This window comes from Pongo abelii, chromosome 2, assembly GCF_028885655.2.
Source record: "Pongo abelii isolate AG06213 chromosome 2, NHGRI_mPonAbe1-v2.0_pri, whole genome shotgun sequence".
NCBI classification, from domain to species: Eukaryota; Metazoa; Chordata; class Mammalia; order Primates; family Hominidae; genus Pongo; species Pongo abelii.
The window spans coordinates 132950439-132963824 of NC_085928.1; the positions used below are offsets into that span (position 1 = coordinate 132950439).

Below are 13386 nucleotides of genomic sequence, written 5' to 3' on the forward strand. Positions count from 1 at the left end.
TGCTAAAGAAGCATGTAAAAGAGTTATCAGCAATGAAATGAAATGCTGTAGAAGAAATAGTGTTCAATCTTGGAAAAAAAGCGTGAGTAAAATTTGTCAGACAAGTGGCAGTTGAGCTAAAAGGAGAAAGAATGAGCAAAATTTTTCAAAGACAAGTGGCAGTTGAGCTAAAAAGATAAATGTATTTTGTAGGATGATTACACAAACCTAAGACACATGTATAGGTTTGTTATCAATCCCATAACTACTATTAGTTCATTTCCCTTGTTTAAAGGTGGCTATCTCACACTGTCCTTGCATTTCTCTAAGATCTGTGATTTCCATAAGACTCTCAATTGACAATATTTGCTACCAAATTCTGTTTCAATTTAGGCTCAGACAGAAATAGCTAGCGCGTGCACATGCGTGTGTGAGAGTGGGTGGGGGAGTTGTACACACATTATTTAACCACTTTTCATGAATGAAAGGAATGAATTAGATTTGAAAAGACCTTATATTTTATAGCTACACTAAATATGGCCATTGAGCTCACAACTTGAGTCAAGTACTGGATTAGGTAAGATTTTATATTAATTGAACCTCATCTGGCTGTCTTCTTTACCCATAGCCACAAATCCTTTGCAGTACATTGATTCAACTACAAACAGTGTTTCCAGTAAATACAATTTTAACTATGTGCTCTTGACTTCAAGGATCTCCACTACTTTATTTCTCCTTCTAACTAATTATATCCTCTCATTCTCCCTTTGCTGCATCTGAAATACCTTCTTTTCAGTTTCAACTATTCTATCTTACTCTTCTTGACCTTCCTTATTTATCTCTATTCTCCATGCCATAACTGCTTCCATAGTGGGCCTTGCATACTGGTTTAATAAATGTTCTCTGTTCTACTGCAATATCTCCCTCAAGATTTGCATCTTAAAGCAGATATATAGTGAGTTACCAGAAATTGAAATAAAGGACAAAATCAGTGAGTCCACATTACTATGGCATGATCCTCCTCTTTCCTCAAACACAAACTCATCTTTAAAATGTGTTCTGACTGTGCTTTAATACATGAACCAAAGTCATAATTTCAGGTTCTATCACATCAATAAGCACATGTCTTGTACCCATAACAGATAGGCAGTAATTGTGGTATGTGTCAAAAGTAAATGTTCTTCATTACTCTAATAATAAAACGTTTGACCATCAAAACACACACTAAAAACATAAGGAATACATTACTCTCATCATTTGTATGTAAATCTTCACAAATTATCAGTGGAGGATAGACATTAAAAGAAAACAGGTCTTTCATCTGGAGATCTGAAAGTCATTTGTTTCCTGCAGAAACCATTGTTATCAGTCCCATAACTACTATTAGTTCATTTCCCAAATGCCCTGGATTCTCCCAGTATGACTGACTTTCCTTTTTTCCTTTAGGCCACTATCTTTCCTTTCTTCACAATGCTGCTATCTTCTTTTCTCTTGTTTAAATGTAGTCGAAAATCTGGTGTACAATACTTGACTTGACCATGGCTCTTACTAGTTTCAGTCTACTGAATCTCTTCCAATTAATTAAAGGTGTAAAAGAAGATATTACTATGGGAGGAACAGATACATATTAAAGTTGCCACAGGGAAAACATGAGATAATTTAAAAGGTACATATGAAAAGAAACTTTTGAATAACCAAAGCCTACCTAGCCTACATGTAAGATGTGCCTTTCTGTCTTTCTATCCAGTGCACATTCTCTCTCTCTGTGTCTCTCTCTTTCTCTCTCTCTCTGTGTGTATGTGTGCGCGTGTGTATGCACGCACGCACTTATGTGTATCTCTATTTCTTCCTCTTTCTATTTTTTTTTTTTAGTGCTTATCCATCTTGCACATGAATCTATATTACCTGAGTCTATACTACCTACTAGCTCCAGGTCCCATCACCAAGTGACACGTTCCTTCTCCATCTCTTAGTTTATGTTTTTGAGAACAAACATGATTGTCTCAGTTCATCTTTTCAAGCTAGGCCACACAAGTCATGGGTCTCAGAAAATCCCATTTAGAAGCCATCCTAATCAAATCAGTTATGTCCAGGAGTGAGAAAGCCCTGTGTATTTCATATGAAATAGGCATTTCCCCAGAGAGGAGAATGGCTTGGCAGCTGCTCTGAAATACATCAAAGTTACCTATATTTTTCCATCAGTATTGATCCCTTACTTATATTTCTAGCAAAGTAAGTCAGTAAAATCTATAACACACACTCAAATGCTCTCTCTCTCTCTCTCTGTCACACACACACACACAGATTTTATGTGTATGAGGAGATTATATATGCATATCCTTTTGGAAATTGCTGCTTTTATATCCTAAAACATTAGGACCAACTTATTTAATGAAAATATTACTGTACTTATAAAAACTCTCATTTTGGAAACTTCAGAGAAAAAATGAAACATTTCTGGCCACTGCAGATATCCAAGACTTTATTTACTTGAGACAGCTATAGGTAATCTCAGTCTAAGATACCTCTCAATGCTAGAAGATCTTTAAAAGCAAGGACATCCATAATGTGACAGAAATTATTCAGGAAAGTTGTAGGCAGGAGAGAAGTGAACAATTGGAAAAAAATAAGCTTGGGAGCCAGAAATGTAAACTTATACCACAACTTGCATATACATCTAAAAACTTATGGTATTTTCCTCAAAGTGTCATTTCTTCCATGCTTCAGTGCCACTCTGTGTGTGTGACATAGAATTCAGTGCACACAGCACGCTGACTCCATCATTTGAAGGCTAAACTGGGTCAATTGTCAAACACTCAACTGTTCAGTTTTCATTCTTGTATTCAATGCTTAGCTTCCATGACAGCTAAAAACATTAATTTACTCTCAAAGTGGTTGGATTGGTGATTTCCAACTAGACAAGCCCAGCCATGCAAAATATCTTTTTCATTCTTGCTTGCTATTTTCATTGGCTGGCATGTAGACAGCAAACCTGAGCAAGGAAAACTGTGGCTTGTACCAGAGATTACAGCATTATTGCATATGTTTATCTGAAAGTCACCTGGTTATACGAGAGCTTTATTTCCACTGAATACTTATTAGTTAACCATTCTACATTTTGAATCCATAACTATGAGGCCCATTACTTCCCTGAAAATCCCTTGTGGTTTTTCAAATATTTGTTGCAGTTCACAATTTCCTTCAAACTACTTCTCCTACTTAATACTTTACCACTCTCCCCTGCCTGTCCTTATTGAGCATCTTCTAGCTCTTGTCTCCACACTGCTTTATCCTCTGGGTCTTTGCATAAGCTGTTAACCATGCCCAGAATACTCTTCCCTTATCTTTGTCTGACTAATTTCTGATGAATCTCAAATCAACCGCATTCTTTATATTAGATGTCAAATTCTCAAAAGCCCTTCTCTAATCTCCCTGATTATCCATCTTTCCCTACTTTTCTGCCCATTTTCAACAGATTGTTGTAGCCATTGATCCACCTTCCATTGCAGTATCTCATTCTTTGGGAAACTGTAAGCTCTAGGAGGCCAAAAATCTATCTCAGTTACTCCAGTATCCCTGGCCTCTCTCACAGTGCTTGACAAATGGATGTTCAATGACTATATGTTAGAATAGTGAATTAATGAAAAAATTTTAATGTCTTCCAAATTAAGTGTTGGACTTGAAAGCAAGTGGTAAACCACTTGGTAGTACCAAAGCAGAGATTAAAATGGACTTACCGTTCACAGTTTCTGAAGGGTAGATGCTACATATTTCTCAGCATCACAGATTTTTCCAAGGCAAAGTTGTTGTTTTTTCCTCCAGAGAGTATGATTTTATTTAACTAAAACAATGCACTTTGTTGTTTTATTTATAATAAATGCCTACTTCCTATGAAATACACACGGCTTACTCACCCCTGGACACTTATTGCCTGTAATATATGATGTTATATATTATAGGCCTAAAGCACACGATATTCATTTGAAAGGATTTCTCAAGAAGTTTTAAACGCCAATACTATGGAAGTTCCTCAAAGCTGATGTATTTGTTCATTCTCAAATTAATTAGGGTATTTTTCTCCTTTAGAAAACTTTTCACTATATAGAAACCCTTGTGAGGCTTTTATTTTCTTTTCGAAGTAATGACACCCCTAGAAAAGATAAAATGCTGAGTTATTACCTTTGTTATAGAGAAAGAGAAGAACATCATGATTGAATATCTCCTGGGAGACCTGACAGCTCGGAGCCATCACTGTTACTCAGATAGAGTACACAGACCAGGGTGTCCATTTAAATCTTGGGTTTTTCTTTCCTCAGACTAATTCCAAAATCAACAGGTCTCTGGAGAGAAGGTGAAATTTTTCTCTAAACTGTCCATCAATTTCAAGAGCTTTTGGGGGAGTTACCATATTCTTGTCTTTGGGAAATTTGTCTTATTTGTTTACAGGTACTTGGGACTTAATTTTATACTACCAAGCATTTGTTGAGTACCTACTCAATGACAGTGTCACAGGCACTGATGGAGATTAGCATGCAGGATGTTTATGAGGGAGGGCTCTAGGTCAGCACTGTGGAAGGGAGAAGAGGAAGTCGAGCTGTGATGTAGAACCAAAGGCATCTTTCTGTGTTCTAGAGGTTGAATGATCCAGCTTGTAAAAAGATGCTCCAGGCTGGTCCAAGATGAATAGGCCTTTTCAATCCCATATTGATCACTAGATATGGTCCACGACCAAGGGCCAAAACCTTGACAAGGCAGCTCTCCACAGCTGAGATGATACCTCTAGGGGTTGACAGTGAAAGGCTGTCTGTCTATAACTTTTAGCACCTTAGCAACATGTCTGTCATTTTAGAGAGATCTGGACAGTGTATTATAGGCAGGCATTATGAGATGAGATGATAAGTGGCAATAAAATAGATGAGACATATTAATTTTGCCAAATGAGATTTTACATTAAAAACAAGAAAAGAGAACTAGTAAGATCCAAGTGATAAAGAGCATTAGTCTTGAGGCCTAGGGAAAGTAGTCACTAATGATGAGTATGGCACTCAAGGAAAGCTTCTGAGAGGAGGTGCCATGAGTGGATCACTTGAGGATGAGCAGCATTTCAGAAGGCTGAGACAGTGGAGAAGAGCTTTACAGGGTGAAGAGAAAGCATGATACCAGGCAGAGAGAAATGGTATTGGTAGATGAATTGTAGAAGTTTGATTATGAAGCAAAGAAAGAAAGATAGAGATAGTAGTGGAAAGGAAGAATGGACGGAGCAGCTGAATCCAATAGGAGAGATGTTTGAATATTATCCTGAAGATATTAGAAAATAAAAAAAGGAAGACAGGCCTAGCACAGTGACTCAGGCCTGTAATCCCAGCACTTTAGGAGGCTGAGGCAGGCAGATCACGAGGTCAGGAGATTGAGACCATCCTGGCCAATATGGTGAAACCCTGTCTCTACTAAAAATACAAAAATTAGCTGGGCATGGTGGTGCACGCCTGTAATCTCAGCTACTCGGGAGGCTGAGGCAGGAGAATTGCTTGAACCAGGAAGTCAGACTTTGCAGTGAGCCGAGATCGCGCCACTGCACTCCAGCCTGGTGACAGAGCGACTCCGTTTAAAAAAAAAAAAAAAAAAAAGGGAAGAAAATGCTCTTGCAATCATAATTTTAAGCCATTATGACTTTAAATTTAAGTGAGATACAATTTTTATCACTTGGGTAATACCTGAAAAAAGCTAGAAAAAAAGGAAGAATCTGAGAAAATTGGATCTGCATTCTCTCATGACTATTATTGGTTGAAGCTAAGTGACAGACACCACCTTGAGAGTTGACACGCACTCTTCACTCCTCCAAAGTGTCTTATCCTCTCTATAGATATATAATGAGCCCATCCTATGATGCTGCATTACTTCTCTCACCTCTCTATGTCGGTTCTTGCATTGATTGATGACCTTCACTCATTCTCACATTATCACTACATGGGTAAGGAAACAAGCCCCAAATGGGATACAGGCTTCCAAGATCCTATATCTGTCATATCTCAGCTGAATTCTAGACCACCTTGTCATCAATTTAAGTAATACTCTCCAGAAGTTTCATTGTTAAAGCTAGACTATAAAGTTCCATCATGTATTAGCCATCTATTGATGTGTAAAAAATATTACCCCAAATTTAGAGGTCTAAAACAACAATCAAGGTTTAACATCTCACACAGTTGTTGTAGGCTGGGAATTTGGGAGTTGCTCAGCTGGTGGTGCTGACTAGGAGTTTCTCATGAAGTTGCACTAAAATATCGATCATGGCTGCAGGTATGTGAAGGCTTGGCACAGTTTGAAGAATCCCCTTCCAAGGTAGCTCATTCACATACATGGCAAGTTGGTACTGGCTTTGGCTGGAGTTTTCACTTCCTTGCCATGTGTACCTCTTCACAGGGCTTCTTGAGTGTCCTCATAGCATGGCAGGTGGCTATTCCTAAAGTGTATGATACAAGAGAGAGAAGCAAAAGCCACTTTGTCTTTTATGACCTAACCATTAAAGTCACACTCAGTCATTTCGTAATGTTCTACTGTTTACACAGAGCAGCCCTAAACTATGGATAACATTTTAAAATGATGCTAAATATAAATAAATTATATTTAAAATATACACACATTAAACCAATCTTTCAAAAATATGACTCACGGAGAGAACCAATACTACCATTGAATTATCATTTGCTTTGTTCTCTCAGTTAAATGTAACTTTTGCTAAACTGCTTTCTAGTAGTCAGTGAAAAAGCCCAGATTTCTTATAAATTGTATTCTATATTTAGTCAGTACTGTTCTTGATAGTGCACTAAGCATCAGTATTCATGAAAATAATATAAAGAAAAGTATGACCTTTTATTTCAAATACCTCATCTGTGCATAGAGTTTAAAACAGTTTCTCAGTTGGAGATGGATTAGATATTTATGTTTCCCATGATTTTATAATTTTAAATATGAAATGTGAGGGTTACCTTCATATGAGTAGCAGTAATAACATCCCACTGCATAAAAGTTCACTACCACAAAGGTGAATATTTGTTTACCTTTTGAAGATACTTTATAAGAGGCTATGGGTAGTGTTACCAGTACAGAGAAATCCAGTTGATCAGATAGCAGCAAAACTAATGAAAAGCATCATGGAAGTGACAGCAAGATTAATTAAGTTCCTCCAGTTGTATTCACGTGTGGCTGTGCAGAGTTCCTTTGGGTAACACTGCAGTTAAATGGTATTCATGGTGACAAATACTGCAGATTTCCAGAACTGACACTTTTGAGTCAAGGGTAAAAATCACATCCGGTCATTTTATCCACCAAAAGGATCAGAGATGAGCCTTTAGGATTATTAGTATGTTTGAGCCTAGCAAAGATGTGACTGAGAGATAATTAAAAGAATGTTGAAACTGTAATATTTTGTTTTCCCATTACACACTTCCTTTATGTATTTCAGACATTTTGACAGAGGAAGCCAAACAAATTTCCACCTACTGTATTTGACTGGAGGCACAGAATTATGCACACTTGGAAACACTTTCAATTACTTTGTGAATTCTTGCAACATTGGGGCTCAGTTGCACTGTCTCTCTGCTCACTCTATATAGTTGTTATCACAGTATATATAAAAATGGAATGTTCAGGACCTAAAGCATCCAAATTTACTGGAGCTGCACTCAATTTATCATGAAGAATCTCTTTTTTTAAAGGCAAAATAAGAAATTCAATATAACGCTGTTTACTTCTTTCATTTTGTTTGCAAACATATTTGTGGTGGGTCTGGGTCTGGGAGGGCTGATTTTGAAATAGCTGCCCAGGAACCATAAATGAATTTTATTTTAAGAAAAATTGGAAACCTCTGGAGTGTATAAGATCTTTCAGCCTGCTACACAAGATGTATTAACTCATGTTATTGTGTCACCAAATGTCTTTGGAGGCATATTATTATATTTCTGTCCTTGGAAATAACTTTGAAGTACATTTATGTATTCATTCAGCAAACACTTCCTACACTGTCTGTCAAATAAAATTTAAGCCTTTTTCCTTGAATGGGAGATCTCATCCAATATGGCATCTGTGTTTTCTTCTCCAACCTTACATTGCTTGAAGATCTTTTGAGAAACTTACTCTTTAATAATAATTTGTCCTTGGTGTCCCAGACACATCATTCACAATCCCATTCTTGTTCATTTGTTAGCTCTTTCTGCATTACATCAGTCCAGGTCAATATTAAACACAGGGCTTAAGTTCCACCACTTGTAGCTTCTCAGGATTGCCTGAACCCCTTCATAATATCATCTTTTACCAGACCCTTATACACATGTCCTAGAGTATTCATTCGTTAATTTATGTTACCTTTGTTTTTAGTTATATTTTTAGATATATGCTTCATTTCCTCAACTGAGATACTAAGTGCTTTGAAAAACAGGGAGTTAAGTAACTTGAACATTCGAGTTCAGGACTTGTTACAATAGCATCACCACTGTTTCTTTTTTTTTTTTTTTTTTGCCAGTGATGATGATGGTTATAATGATTTGGCTTTCTATGAGTGAGGCACCATACTAGGTGGTCTGGGACTGCCAAAGTTATGACATGGTGTCCATCTATTTTTCGTTATAATATCTATTATACATACATTTAAAGTGAGAGGCCAGTGTCTGCCTCTGCCTCATACAAAACTAGGTAAAAATATACACAACTTTCTGAAGGGCTTTGTGAAGGAAAAAATAGAAGAAAAAGAAAGAGAGGCATGAGACAGAGAATCTGAGAACCATCAGAAGGGAAATGTTAACGCTTCTTATTGCAAGGGGATCAGGACTATCAATTAATCAGGGCAAATGTACAAACAAAAGCCTCTAAGAGTGTAGCTAGGGGTCTGATTAATTTCCCCTGAATCACTTTCTGCCTGAACGCTCTATTTTTTGGCTCCCATATTAGGTTCCTCACCTGCTCCATCCACAAAATTTCTGATGTGTCTCTTGCCTGACGGTTGACTGGCCCTCTGGTTCCTAGCTGGGTTTTCTTCAGAGACTTGGAATTTCTCTCTTTAGCCTAAATACATGTAATTCTGACCATTGTCTCCTTCCACAGCAAGAGTTGCTGCTTCCTAAATCATAGGCAATGTCTGATGTTAATGGCATATTCCAATCACTAACCTCATAGGCCATGCCTATGGGATGCATTTCTGCTATGTTCTAGGATATGTTGAAACTGCCAAGGAATTAGCATCTAATATTTTCCTTGACTCATAAGAGCCTTCATTCTACTGGAGAGATATCAACAACTTAACAGATCACTGAAATGCCATCTAATAAATACTGTAATAGGGATACACTGTTTGTAATATACAAAGTTTGTAATATACAAACAGTGTTTGGGAGCTCATTAAGGGAACACATGAATTTGACATAAGCCTGGGGAAAATATCTTAGAAAACAAAGTATCTGAGATTTAGGTAGTGAATAAAACCTGTAAGACAAATAAAAGGGAACAGAAAAGGGCATTCTTGGTAGAATATAACTTTATATTCTCAGTAGGAACAGTAGGAAGCACCATCCAGAGGTAGAAGACTTTCAATATATTTATTCACTCAACATATATTTATGGCATGTCTCCTATGTTTTAGACACCGTCTGAGGCATTGGTTATAGCATGAACATGATATACATGTCTCTGCCCTTATGTCTAGTCTGTTGTTGGAGAAAGAAGCAATAAACTGTAACCAGTGAATGAATGAGTTGAAAGATGCTTTAGGTCATTTCCTCTGTATGAGATAAAGGTGAAAGAGGTTCCAAATCTTAATGTATATGTTGAAATATAAAGAATTCTAGAATGTAAGCTCCATGTATACAGATGTTTCTGTAATTTCATTAATATACCTTTAGCGCCTAGGACAGTACTTGGCACGGGAGTAATCAACAACTTTTTTTTTTTTGAGTCAATAAACATTGCTATTCCACAACCACCTCCAAGGTTAAGATTTCTGGCTTTCAATGCTGGTTACTAAATATAATAAAAAGCTCCTATTAGCTGTCTATCAGATTAGAAAGAGTCACATAAGAGCAGGTAAAAGGGAATGTAGTCTTCAGGTGAATTATAGCCATACTTTAGGTTTCACACAGTGAAGAGTGTGAAGAACAAAGTATTTACAAATGGAGAAGCGAATAGGGACCTGGTTGTCGATGACCTTAACGACAGTGGATAAAATACGGAAACAGTGAAGAATATTGAGCAAAGGAGTGGCATGATCATACCATTTTTAAAGATGATAATGGATCTAATATGGAGAATGAATTGGACATGGGCAAGTCTGAAATCAGGAACACTGGATAAAATTTTATTGCTACAATGTAGATAAAAGATAAAGGTGGACTAAACTAAAGCCAAGGGCAAGGCAATGGAAGACACAACTGAGCTGTGCTAACTCATGCTAAATCTAAATCTCTGCTCCATGCAGCTATGAGAATTTGAAAGGACAAACACGCTCACAAACTGTGGCCTGCAGTACCACCTGGCATCTGTACTGAATGGAATTTAAGAACAGCTGCTGCTAAGCATGGACAAATTCAATTTGTGTGAACACTTTGCACAAAACACCATCAGCCTCAAAGAACTGACTTCAGGCACATAGAAAAGTATGATGTCTTACACACAATACAGCTGTACTTAGGCTGCTCATTCATTCATTCCCTCATTCACAAATATTTATTGTATAATGACAAGTAGCAGGTACCTTTCTAAGAACTGTAGATATAGCATTGAACAGATAAAATCCCTGCCCTCACTGAGATTATATGCCAGAGAAGAGAAATCAAAAATAAACAGACGTCTGAAATAGTGTGTCAGATGATGATAGTTGCCATGGAGAAAAATAAGGGAGGAAAGGAGGTTAAGAAATGTCAGGGGAGGTACAAAGGTAGTTTAAAACTGGAAAAAAAAGACAGTGAATTAGTACACTGATAAACCTTTGAGCAAGATTTGAATGAGATGAGGAATCAAGGCAGGCAGCTACTCGGATCTTAGAACACAGAAAAACTTTTCACCCAATCATGATATTTTAATACAAAATATGTAAGTGGTTTGAAGGCATCCTTTGTTTTAATAGTGCTAGGTATAATTTTATCTGGCAAGCAGGTTGGTGCTACAGCTGACCCCAGATGAACTGACTTAATTCACCTTCAGAAGCTCCTAGGTTCTCACAGATTCTTAGAGACAGATAAAGGTCAGGGTGTGAACCAGATTCTTCCCTAGAAGCTGCTAAGTCACTCCCTTGAGATGACATATGAAAACATCTCTCAGGCACAGCTGGCATGTTCACAATCCTCTATCTAGCCAAGATCAGCTGTGGCTTCATTTGGATATTATTATGCTTCAAAATTTAAAAAAAAAATAGTATGTTGAAGAAATGTGTGTACTACCATGTTCATTGCAGTACTACTCACCGGAATCAAGCAAGGTTTCCACTAGCAGATGAATGGATAACAAAGATGCCGCATATATACATAATGGAATACTATTCAACCTTTTAAAAGAAGAAGATCCTCTCATTTGTGACAATATGGATAAACCTGGAAGACATTGTTGTCTTAAGTGAAATAAGCCAGGTACATAAAAACAAATATCCAGTGATTTCACTTATATGTAGAGTGTAAAAAGGTCAAACTCTGTAGAAACAGGAATAAAATGGTTACCAGAGCTGCAGGGTGAGAGTATTAGGGAGATGCTGGTCAAAGTACAAAACGCAAACACACACACACACACACTCACACACACAAAACAGCAACCAAAGTTGCATTTTTTAATTAATGTATACAAATAAAGAAATAAAATAGTTTTATGTAAAACAGGAAAAAGTGTAAAATAAAAACAAAAACCACTTGTTTTCCATCCAGAGATAAACAACTTTGTATCTTAGGCTTCTACGTTCCAGATAAGCCTTAATTGCAGGGAAGAGGGGCACATATCTTTAATTTAAAAGGGCATCTTCCTTTTCTGTTTGAACAGAATTACATTGTATAGATATTACACTCAGTTGCTTCTGGAATGCCATATTCTTTCAAAGGCTACATGCTGCTTTTTGGGGTATACTACCAGGCAAAGATTGGCATGTTCTATTACCAAATACTCCCGGCTGATGTATTTGTGACCATATAGATATATTTGTTTCTAGAACATGCAGTGACATTGTTTTATTGGGGGTGACTTTTACCTGAGCCATTATAAATAGCACATTTATTTGAAGAAGGAAACCTGTTGGAGAACTGTAATATAAATTCAACAAGCAAATAGTAAGACAACTGTTTCTTACTCATCACATCATTGAGAAAGTTGCTTAACATCTCTGAGCCTCAGGTTCTTCATTTGTGATATCTGTAATATCCACCTTTCTATATCTCAATTTGTTAGTAATAAAGATGTCATGTGAAAGTGCCTTTTAACTGTAAAATGTCATGCAAATGCAAGGGTGTTATTAATGATTAAGGTAGTCCTTTAATGTTTCAAATCTCCTATTTGAAACTCAACTCTCAATTCTTGCATCTTCCAACTACAGGAACTCAAATGGACCCAAAGCACTAACATTAAACTACAGTGCCCCCTAGCACATGTAGGAGGTCAAGACAGCTTACAGGCTTCATGAATAAGCTCTACCACAGATGGTTCTTTTGCCTGAGGGAAGAACTATTAATTGTACTTTTGGACAATTTCCATTTGTCCAAAAGGAAAAACATTTACGCATTTTCTTCAGTACTTTCCTGTAACATTTTTTTATTTTAATTTTTAAAAGGGAGTAAAAAAGTTAATATCCTTTACTATGTAAATTTTCCTCTGGTTGCTTTAAATTAAGAGTATTTCTAAAAGAACAGCACTAGATTTATCTTAAGATTCACTGTGATGTTTCTGATTTATATTTGCTTACCTATTTTCACTCACCAAATTCTTTATAATCCAGTGTGAGAGAGGATATTGTTCATTGCACTCTTTCCACAGAGGTAGAATACAGTTAAGCTTTTATGCAAGATTGCACAGAAAGCTGTTATTATGAGCTTCAGCCCCCTAGTTTCTATACACATTAAATCCACCAAGAGATATAGAATTGTGTAAGGAAATGCTATAGAATATTTTAATATCAAAATGTAGAAATATTTGCTATCATAGTTTTATAAAAGCCCAGATTAAAAATATATCAATTGCATTCTTCCATAGACTACAGTTCTTTGTTTATATTTGGTTCTTAATTTCATAAATTTTTATAGAAATTTATAAGTTCAAATGTTCCGGTATGTAAATTGGTTCCCAAAGTGATGAGTCCTTAGGAAATGGAACTTGCTGTATGAGTTTATTTTTTCCATGCTGTGCATTTAAGTATTAATCAGCACAGCTTTCAGGGATTTCTTTCTAATA

General features: G+C 36.6%; 1 protein-coding gene across 1 annotated transcript in view; it reads left to right on the forward strand.

Annotated features, from left to right (window-relative positions):
* Positions 1–13386, forward strand: part of ZNF385D (zinc finger protein 385D) — a 981405-nt gene that overhangs the window by 633058 nt on the left and 334961 nt on the right. The window lies entirely within an intron of this gene.